We start from the raw sequence: 12,085 nt of genomic DNA, 5'->3' as shown, positions 1-12,085 counted from the left end.
TTACATATTTACTAAAATTTTTGTCTATGGCAAGTATTTCTTCTAGTTTGCTCTTAGGTTTGGTTTATAATTATTTTTGGCCATACAGAAGTTTTTCATTTTTCTATGGCTAAATCTCTCCAGATTTTTTTTTCATGATTTCAGGTTTTATCTATATTAATGATAAATTTTTCTACTCAAATCACCACAAATTATTTTTTTTAATATTAGCTGATGATCTATTCTAGATTACTATAGTTTTAAATTTTACAATAAAATCTTTGGTCTACTATGGTTTTTTGGAATAAAAAATGCTGCAATCATTTATTGTTCTATGTTTTTCCCAAAAAGTTAGTTGTCCAAATACCATTTCTCAGATAATACATATAGTGTCTACTAATTTGAATTGTTATCTTTGTCATTCACTAAATTCCAATGGGTGAACTTATTTCTAGACTTCCCACTTGGTTAAATCTTTCTGTCTATTTCAATGCTAATAATGAGCTGTTATAATTAAGTTTATTTTTTAATGTGGTTTAATAGTAATTATTTTGTCCTTTAAAAATATTCCTAGATTTTTTTTACATTAACTTTTCTGGACGAACTTTAATAATATTTTGTTGACTTCTCATCAAAATTCATGTACTAGTAAATTTATATAATACATTAATTTGGGGGAAAATTAGCATCTTTGTAAGATTGAGTGTTCCCAGCCAAGAATATCTTTTCATTTATTCAAACTTTATTATCATCTTCCTTTTCTATTTAGTTTTTTAGAAGTTTTCCAAGTTTGGTAAAGGGAGCTTAAAATGGCCAGTTGGATACAGTAACTATTAGGTTTTAAATGAAAACTTTTAGAGAGTCCAATTTAATGATTAGCTCATTACTGAATGTCATACACTTACAAATGTTATAGTTTAAAAATGCCCTGAACTTAATATATATAGTTATAAAAGCATGTTCCCTGTGTGTGTTTAATGAAAATACACTCTTTCTCTTTTGGTTAATAGCTGCTCCTGATCCACCAAAAGTCAACTTTATGAATAGTCACCTGTATGCTGAAGTGCATATGATCCCTGCATAGCTGATGATCTTTTTACAGAAGGAGGAAGGGATTCGAAATAATAAATTATGTATGCATTCAAATATATTTATGATTACATTTAAGATACAAGCCAACAGTAACCTAGGAAAGATTAAGTACCCCAAGTAAGATTTAAAAGTAATTTTTTATGTTGTACAGGCATATAATAAACTAGAGGCCCAGTGGGGGTTGTCCCTCAGCCCAGCCTGCACCCTCTCCAATCTGGGACCCCTAAGGGGATGTCTGACTGCCTGTTTAGGCCCGATCCCTCTGGCCCTAACCGGCAGTCGGACATCCTTCTCACAACCCGGGACTGTTGGCTCCCAACCGCTCGCCTATCTGCCTGCCTGATTGCCCCTAACTGCTTCTGCCTGCCAACCTGATCACCCCCTAACCACTCTGCTGCCAGCCTGATCGACGACTAACTGCTCCCCTGCCAGTCTGATCGCCCCCAACTGCCCTCCCCTGCCAGCCTGGTCACACCTAACTGCCCTCCCCTGCTGGCCTAGTCACCCCTAACTGCCCTCCCCTGTAGGCCTTGTCCCTCCAACTGCCCTCCCCTGCTGGCCATCTTGTGGCGGCCATCTTGTGCCCACATGGGGGCAGTCATCTTGTGCGAGGTCATGATGGTCAATTTGCATATTACCTCTTTATTATATAGGATTAATTATAGAGTTTGGGGCTCTCTCCTAATAATAATGCTTCTTTCATGACCAAGTTGTTATTTGTTGTTGAAATAATCCAATGTCTGAAGGCCTCATATGTAACCAATATAACATGGCAATCTCCCTTTCCTCATGAAGGCATGGTCTGGTTGGATAGTAGTAGAGTTGTACACAATCTCATCAATAAATAGGTCTATTCACTAAAAATTTATCATATGTTTACTCAAAATATACTTATGAGCCCAGCTAGTGGTTGAGGATCAACCCATGAACCAAGAGGTTCCCCAGCTCAATTCCCAGTCAGGATATATCCCAGAGGGATCAATCCCCAGTGGGGGGCATGTAGGAGGCAGCTGATTGATGTTTTCATTTCTCTATTCCTCTCCCTTCCTCTCCAAAAATCAATAAAAACATATATATATATATATATATGAAATAGCAAATGACTGAACTGGATATTACCTGTCTATATAAAAAGATCAGAGATATGAAAATAGCTGTGAGCTGGCAAGAGAGATGATGATTTCAGAAATTAAGTAGGATTTATACCAAGTTTTTAGATTTCCTAAAAAATAAATGCTACCTCGAAATGGGGGAAGTAGGACATTCTAAAGAATGAGAAAAAAAAACTGAACATTAAGAAGCAGTGATCAAAACCTCTGAGAGGAGAAATATGGAGGCACACGAAAACTCTCCCTCTTCCCCCTTTATCTCCATCTCTCCACTTCTACACCTTTCCACAAGTAACAGGCTTGCATTCTGTAATGTTGTTCACCTTCTATTTGAGTTTGAAATATGCCTCAATATTTAAAAATCAGGCATCGTTGTGATACAAGTTACAGTAGTGTAATTGCTGCCTCACTTCTGCTCTTTCGAATAATTCTCTGTGCTCTCCTTTTACTCAGAAATCCAAGAGCTCACATGACAGCGACTAAGGGTTTTTGTTTTTGTTTTTAGTGGGTTTCACTTTCTGATGCACAATTCAAACTAGGTAATTTTATTTTACATAATAAAACTATAATATTCCTTCAGATGCATTTTCATCTAATAGAACCATTTTGTAAACATGACAGTACAGTCTTCTCCAAGTCAGATTTAAAAAATATATATATGTACAGCTATACAATGCATAAACACACACACAAACGAATGCGCACGCACACTTTCTTATTATCGCAGAATGAAAATGCAAATGAATTTATTAGCCTAAGAGTGGCACCAAATGGAAATTTATGTACATTTAAAAAACAGAACCCTTGAAAATAAAGCAGTTGCAGACTATTAATTTTCCTCTTTGACAGTTTTTTTAAATTCCCCTAAAAAAATGAAACAGCATGAATACTGTCAATATATCACAACAGCCACATTAGGTTTTGTGATATACATCATAATATAAAGAACACTATTAGAGCACAACCTGGGAACCATTAAATCATTCTAAATCACTGTTACATTCCATTAGTGTCAATGGTGAAACCACATAATAGGCTTTATTACAAACTTCACCTTGGTAGGCCATTGTCTCTAATAACCACTTCTCTATGATGTGGTATCATACCCAGAAATCCAGGGAGATAATAAAGGCTCCCTTATTTCTTTTTTATTGGATGGGTAAAGTTAAATTTAGCTGTAAGTAAAAAAAAAAAAAAAAAAAAAATCCCGAAGCTTTGTTCACTGCCTGCAAGTTGCTGCTATTTGGACAAAAAAGAAATAAAAAAAAAAAAAAAAAATAGGCAGACTTGGGAAGAACAGTTTGAAATAAATGTAAAACCTGGCAATGCTGAGGCCAGGGTAGGCTGGGCAGTGCCAGCAATTACAATGTCAGTTTTGAAATGTGGTTTAGTACATGTGTGCGCCTCTTTCCACTTTTGTTCAGGAGCAGAGTATTGATTATAGAAACACCGTAAGTTTCAAACCTGCCCTTTTCTTCACTCTCCCCTGGTTGGAGCGGTACCCTTTTAAAAAGTCATTTGGGCACTTTGTGGAGGTGAGGCTGGTAAGGACTTCAGCGCAAACTGAGATCAATTTTCAGATGTTTCAGGGAGAATTGTTGCAGCGTGTTCTGTGTCACTCTCCTTTACAAATAGACCCAGTTATCCCCTCCCCCTCCTATGAATTTAGTCACAATCCCTTCGCTCTATTTCTGAGATACAATTACAAGTATAATGCTCCCACAAAGATTTCTGCTATACAAAAGACACCTTTGTTATTGGCTAAGGGCATTTTAGGGTAGGATTAAGTAAGTGAAAATCAAATGTAATTATCTCACAAATGAATGACATAATTTATCATTTAATGGACTACTGTCTCAGAGTCCAAATGCTTTGTATTTTCTCTATATTAGTCTTGATTAATTGTAAAGTATTTAAACAATCATTGGTTATAAATAAGCACATTTATTTCTATAAAACAACCGTCTACCCTTTGGGAGTCAGCTTTGAATCAGGTTAACCCAGGGCATTGTAATAGATTATCATCATAACGACTTCACTTTGCTTTTGGTCTATTTTTTAAGACCAGACTGAAAAATGAAACAATAATAGTACCACAGGTATCTTTGTGATAAAATGATGCCTTCACTTGGAAAGCAAAATGGATAAAAAGAGGAACAAATGAAAAATGCATTATGGAAAGTAGAAATAAGTCACCAGTAGTTGAATACTTCAGAAGGATAAACAAACCACAAAATTAGTAGTGAGCAATCTGGTAGATGTATTTTTATAAGAATTATCTAATAAAAGAGACAAAATAATGTTTGGAAATCATAAAGTAGATGAAGGGTCAGAAATACGGAAATCTGGTCTCATACCAGGTAAGCTTATTGAATGTCCTCATGCTGTGAGTCTTTTTAGATTTATCCATTACCAGTGAGGTTTGCTTACCCAAATCAGATTTATTAGATTGAAATAAACACGTGTTTTTCCTTCAATACAATTTTACTTCCCTCCCCTTCCTTTTCTTTTCCTTCTTTCCCCGACTCTTATTTGCATCCATCTCCCCTCCTCCGTCCCTCTCCTTTCCTTATCTTTTTCCCTTCTCTCTCCCTCCCTCTTTCTCTTCTGTCTTCTCTCTCTCCTATTAGCCATCTTGCCTTCTGGTCCTCTTTCTTTTTGTCCTTTTTGAAATTAATAGTCCATTTCATTGCTGGTTTATGTATAAAATATTTGTAAATAACAATGTAGAGGAGTGTTAATATAGCACTTCCTGGGAGGAAATTTAAAAATAAAAACCTGAGATAGTAGGCTTTCTTAATGAGGGTTCCAAGAGGAAAAAAAAAAATAGCTACCAAAACCCAAAAACCCAAAACATAAGCTTGATTTTCTGTCTCTGTTGCCTAAAGGAAGTCTTTTAGCTAAAGCCTCACCTCTGGCCTTGTTTTCTACTTTCAGGGGATATTGTATTTCTCTTTTTTTGTTATATGTCTGGTTTGCAATGCCATTGATGTTCATAGGAAAGTGAGAGAATCGCTGTTTGAAAAGTCTATGCTCTACTTTATGAAGGCTTGCTTTATTTTCTATTTTTGAGATATTTTCCCCTTTTTTACTCTTGAAAAAAATCATGATCCAGGCCAACTCTTAAATACATTGGAAAACTTAACTGAGAAAAAATTACACCACTTAAAAATAATAGATGTTCACCTGTATTTTTGGTTTTAATCTTTTTCTGATGTCCAATTGTCACATCAGACATTATTGCTTCAGAACTGAATTTGTGTCGTAGATGAACTGGTTTTAGAATTCAAAGGAAAACATTGTTAATATTTGTCTATTTGTTTTATTTATTTTTGTTAAGCCTCACCGGAGGGTATTTTTCCATTGATTTTAGAAAGAGTGGAAGGGAGGGAGGGAGAGACATGGATGTAACAGAGACACATCGATTGGTTGCCTCCCACACATGCCTTGACCGGGCCTGGGATTGAACCTGAAACCCAGCTATGTGCCCTTGACCAGGAATGGAACCTACAACCCTTTGGTGTGAGGGCTGACACTCTAACCACTGAGCCAAACCAGCCAGAGCTTGTCTATTTGTTTTAAGGCCCTGGCTGTAGGCTTCAAATGGAGAACACACTAAGGATTGGTTTGTTTCCTGGTTACTAGACAGAGTAGTGTGTCTTCTAAATCAAAGATAAAAAATAAGTCAAGGCATATATTATTACTTCTTAATTTCATTTATCTTTCTGACAACAGAGGAGATTTTACTGAAGGCTTAAAAATCTATAGGGAATGCTTTACTTGTGGTTTTGCCTCATTCCACACTACTTCTAGATGAAAATGGTGAAAACTTGAAGGTGTGTAAAAAACTTTGCCATAAAATTACTTTATGGCTAATCTGACAGGATCAACTAATCTACTGATTTCTGAATATGCTATTCTATTTCCCATATTCTATACACCCATTCTGATTTTAAAAAACAGTGCCTTGCGATCTGGATTAATATGTGATTGTAAGTTCTGCAGGAAAATCAAGAAAAGCAATGCCGCTAAATACACTTTTATAGACCTGGTTTGTATTTTGTATAGTTTTTGTTAAATAGATATCATTAAGATTTCATAGCAAGGCAAATCCTGAAACATTTTGCAAGTTGTACAAAGAATTAGAACAGCTAACTTTCCAGACTGGGCACTCGTTAATAAAATTTAATTGTTATAGTGACTGATTAGAATATAGTTTTGATATTTATTCATTTCTATAGATGGCATACATATCACTTGGACCATACCACTTAATTATGAAAATAATCCCTTTATCTTCTTCATTTGCCCAAATAAAGGGTAGGTTCATTTAAAAAAAAAACAACTCTCAGATAAATATGCCTGGCTTTCCTTCATGAGAATGATTAGTTCACATCATTTCCCTTATAAAACTTTACACATTGATATGTAGTGTATTTAGAAGTCTGTAACTTTTTGGAAATTATAAGTACAAACTGACAGAATCTTTCTTAGAAGAAGACAGCCGGTAGTATTTCATTCAGTTCTTTTATGACACTATGTGAGAAAGCTGCCTGCTACACCACAAATCTCATCCCATTAACTCACAGAGTCCTATAACCTTGAGCTATTCAATTTCAAATGGCCAAGTGAAATTTCCTACCTTGCATTTCTTAATAAATACTAAGGTGTTTGAAGAAAAGAGTCAGAATTTTCTGATGCTATAATTATTATAAACATGACGGAAAATGAAATATTTGATTTAAAATATATGGGATAAGAAAAACACACAACTGTGTCATGTTTAGACTAAATACTGAATATATATTTTCTCCTGTTTTCTCTTCTCTTCACAAAATTTATTCCATGAGAGGTTCTATTATTCTTTAATAAATTAGTTGAAATATAGTTTTAAATAGAGCAGCTTAGCCAAACAAAAAAAAAAAAAGAAAGAAAAAGTAAACAACATGAAGCAAACATTTATTGAAGACTTGCTAAGTGGTAGGCACTTTGTTTTCTGGGAATATCGTATATAACCACTCAACAACTTTATGAGGGATATGATGCAAATGTTATTCCCACATTATTAAGTGATCAAATTAAGAATCACAATTCCTTTCTCAAGGTAATATAACTAGGTTTTGTATTTAGGGGTTATATTTATACTTAATTAAATGTAACACAATGCTTCTGCCTCAGGAAATCTTTCATTCATTCATTCATTCATTCATTCAACAAATTGTATTAAGGACCTACAATATGTAATACTTTGCCACTCTCAAAATATAAGACTAGGAATAGAATTCAGTGCCAATCCTTAAGATTGGCATATTCTATTGGGGAGAAGTAGAAAAGCACAATTTAGTATAAAAGATGCTGTGATAGAGGCACAAATAAGAAACTGTGTCACCAATAAATGTACATTGCTGGAGCGGGAGTAAAATCTTTCTCAGAAGGAATATTGACACTGAGTTCTAAATGTGAAATTAGTTTGATGCAACTGTGGATCAGACCAAAAAACAAACAAAAAAACAGCATAGTAAGGAGACAAAAAGAGCAAGCAAGCACTATTAAGAATTGTAGTGTGATTTGATTTTTCTACATGAGCATCAGGACAATTAGAAACTTTATTTGGCTGTATCCTATGTAATAAAGAGGTAATATGCAAATTGACCCTCATGCCATCACACTGCCACAAGATGGCTGTGCCCACAGCAGAGGCGGGGTTCCCTTAACGAGCTTTAACGAGCAATCAGCAGGAATCTGAGGCTGCATGGTGCTGGGCCAGGGTGGGGGACCTGAGGCTGTGTCCCCCGCCTGGTGGGGCTTGATAGGAACCTCAGGCCACATCCCCCACCTGGCGGGCCTTGATGGGGGACCTCAGGTTGTGCCCCCAACCCCCACCCTGGGCCAGGGCACCTGAGGCCATGCTCCTGGCCCAGCGAGGCTTGACGGGGGCTCTGAGGCTGTGCCCCCCACCTGGTGGGGCTTGATGGAGGACCTGAGTCTGCACCACCTGCCTGGTGCTGGGTCGGGGGAACTGAGGCTGCACCTCCGCCCAGTGGGGCTTGATGGGGGTGGGGACGGCCGGGTCTGGATCTCACCCAATGGGGGTGGGGCTGGCCGGATCTGGGTCTTGCGTGATTTTGAGGTGCATGCGGATGGGTGGGGACTTGACTCTGGGTCCCACGGTGTGCCCCAGACTCTGACGGGAGGAAGATTTTCATATACATTTTACTAATTTTCTTTCATCTCTGACACTTCTATTATAGAGAAAGAGCAAATAACAATACTAAAATATTTCCTCTAATTAATTCCCTTTTAATGTGCATGAATTTCATGCAGCAGGCCACTAGTTTTAACATAAGTGTAATGGGAGCAACTGAAATGATAATGGCTGGTTTTTAATTTTTTTAAATACCTCTGGCCTGGCTGTTGTGGCTCAGTGGTTGAGCATCAACCTATGAACCCATTTGATTCCAAGTCAGGGAACATGCCCAGTTGGTGGGCTCAATCCCCAGTGTGGGGCATGCAGGAGGCAGCTGATCAATTATTTTCTCTCATATTGATGTTTCTATCTCTCTCTCACTCTCCTGTTCTCTCTGAAAAAGATCCCTCTGGACCTAGCCAGTTTGGCTCAGTGGATAGAACATTGGCCCTCGGATTGAAGGATCCTGGGTTTGATTCCAATCAAGAGCATGTACCTTGGTTACAGGCTCCATCCCTGGCCTCAGTCAGGGCACATGGGGGAGGCAACCAACCAATATGTCTCTCTCACATTGATGTTTCTCTCTCTCCCTCTCTTGCACTCTCTCTAAAAATCAATGAAAAAATATCCTCTAATGAGGATTAACAACAAAAAATCCCTCTGGCTGCATGTGGAGAATAAATAAATTGTAGAAGATGCAGTAGAGGGAGACTGGTTAGAGAGCCATTACAGTGATCCAGATTAAAGGGAGAAAAATTCCAGGATAGATTGTGGAAGTAGCATATAAAATAATTGCTGATAAATTACATGTGGACAATAAAGGAAATGGAAAAATCAAAGATGAAAACAGTATAGCAGTATACATTTGAGGACATAAACACTAAAATGACTAAGTTGCATTAGTCTTTTTAAATGGAGTTTTCAGAAGCATCCTAATTTTTACTTCCTGAAAAAAATGAGAGAATGTAGAAAGTTCTGTTATAACAATTTGAATAGATCAATTATATTGATTCATTTCTAAGGCTGCCATGTTGATTTTTATTTCTGTGGATTATGACCTGATTAAAAAAAGACCATATTAATCTTTTGATGAAACATGAAGAATGGATAGTCTCTTCAGCACATGGTGCTGGGAAAATGATATGCACATGCAAAAGAATTAAATTGGTCACTTGTCTTGCACATATAAAATTCAATTAAAAATGGATTAAATATTTCAATGTGAGACCTGAAACTGTAAAACTGGAGGAAAACAGAGGGGAAAGTTTCTTGACATTCATCTTTGAAATAATTTATTAGATGTGATACCAAAAGTACAAGCAACAAAAGAAAAAACAGACAGTAGGTCTACATCAGGCAACTTATCAAACAATTATTCAATCAATTAGTCCATAAATTGTTTTTGTTTCTTTGATTAGAAAAGCCAAGTTCCAAAACCAGTTTACATACAACAGGAACTTCATTTGCAACTACGGTAAAGTCATATGATCACTACTTTTCTCATAGCAGCCTTTAACTGTTTCTGAAGGGAAGGAAAACACATGCAGAAATAAAACAGTCAAGCAAGTTAATATGCAATAATAACTCTAATTTATTGAACATCTATTATGTGTGACTACATCATGCTAAAAAGTTTCTGTACTACAAAATAAACACTCAGTGAAATGAAAAGGCAACCTACGGAGTGGGAGAAAATATTTGCAAACTATATATCTGATAAGAGGTTGTTATCCAAAATATATAGAGAAGCATACAATTCAATAGCAAAAAAACAACAAATAAGCTGATTAAAAATGGACAAAAGAACTCCATAATACTTTACTTCAAATAATACATACAAATGGCCAACAGTTATATGAAAAGATGCTCAATATTAATCATTAGAGGAATGTAAATCAAAACCACAATGATATATTGTTAGAATGACTATTATAAAAATAAAAAAAAGAAAGACAAATGTTATCAAGAATGTGGAAAAACTGGACACATTTATCCTGTGTTGGGAATGCAAAATGGTTCGGTGCTATGAAAAACAATATGGAGATTCCTAAAATTATATATATATATTAGAGGCTGGGTGCACAGATTAGTGCACAGGTGGGGTCCCTCGGCCTGGCAGATTACCTGGGCTGGCAGGCCAATGTTAGGGACCGCGGGAGGTTGGCCAGCTGCGGGAAGTTGGCTGTGGGAGTGCACTGACCACCAGGGGGAAGCTCCTGCATTGAATGTCTACTCACAGTTTTAACGATCACTTAGGCTTTTATATATAGATCCACATGATCAAAATAATTGAAATTTTTATCTTAGAGGGATGTCAGCATTCTCATGTTAATTGTAGCACTGTTCACAATAGCTAATATAAGAAAACAACCCTAATGTCTATCGATGGCTGATTGAATAAAAAGGTGGTATTTACACATACATCAGAATATCATTCATCCTTTAAAAAGAAAGAAATCCTGTAATATGCAACAACATGAATAAACCCGAAGGACATCATGCTAAGTGATATAAGCCAGTCACAAAAGGACAAACACTGCATGATATCACTTTCATGGGGTATCAAAAATAATCAAACTTATAGAAGCAAAGAATAGAGTGGTGGTTGCTAGCAGCTGTTGGGGGAGGGTAAAGGAGAGTTGCTAAGCAATGGGGATAAAATCTGAGTTATGCAAGCTGAGTAAATTCTAGAGATCTGCTATACAACACTGTGCTATCTCTATATATAAAAGACTAAGCGACCAGCCAACCAGCCAACCAGCTGGTAACTATGATGCGCTCTGACCATCAGGGGGCAAACGCTCAATGCAGGAGCAGCGGGAGTGCTGCTCAGCTGACAGACAGGCACCAGATGCCAGACTGACAGCTGGCGAGTGCAGCTGTGGTAGCGCAAGCCTTTCCTGCAGACACTCCCCCAGTGCACAGGAGCGGCTGTGGTGGCAGGCACAGCAGGGCTGGGATGAGCAGGAGCAGTGTAGCGCCCTGCTGCTACATCCCCCAGGGGTCCCGGATTGTGAGAGGGTGCAGACCAGGCTGAGGGACCCCATGCACTGAGCCTCTAGTAGATCATAATGTCACTTTGGACACTTAAAAAAATCTGTTAAGAGAGTAGATCTCATGTTAAGTATTACCACAATAAAATAAAATTAAATAAAAACTTCTGATAAGGTAATATTATTTAATGTTCAATTGTAGGGAATTATGGGAATTGTAGTTTTCAGTTATTCATATGTGGTTTGTGTGGTGTTATCTAGCCTTGCAAAATTCTATTCACCTGTCAAAAATATCATTTGCTGCAGGCAAATTGTTGAATGCAATTCTCCAAGACTGATCTGTATAGAGTGGTGGGTTTCTTGGAAACAGTACTACAACTACAAGTCTCCCTCTGTCTCCCTACACAAAATGTAAAGGCCTATCCATAAGATTTTGGTAATAAAGTGAAGCGATGAGCAGGTAAATAATCACCACACATTGAGCATTATTGTAGGCATTTATGGGGTTGTCAGGGTACTTACAGTGTGAACAAAATATAACCAGAGAAATTATATACACAGGCTATGTTCTGAATCAAACTCGCAAGTAGATAGTTCTGGATATATGGATATTTAGGGAGATTTTAAAAATCCTTAGAATGATAGAATTGCAATACTGAATCATAGTCTGCCATTTATTTTTTTTCTGAGAATCAGCAATGATAAATGGAAAAATGGCAGACCAA

This window comes from Myotis yumanensis, unplaced genomic scaffold (genome assembly GCF_028538775.1).
Source record: "Myotis yumanensis isolate MYYU_CA2020_CCGP unplaced genomic scaffold, mMyoYum1.0.hap1 SCAF_9, whole genome shotgun sequence".
NCBI classification, from domain to species: Eukaryota; Metazoa; Chordata; class Mammalia; order Chiroptera; family Vespertilionidae; genus Myotis; species Myotis yumanensis.
Note: the sequence above shows the minus strand (reverse complement) of the source record.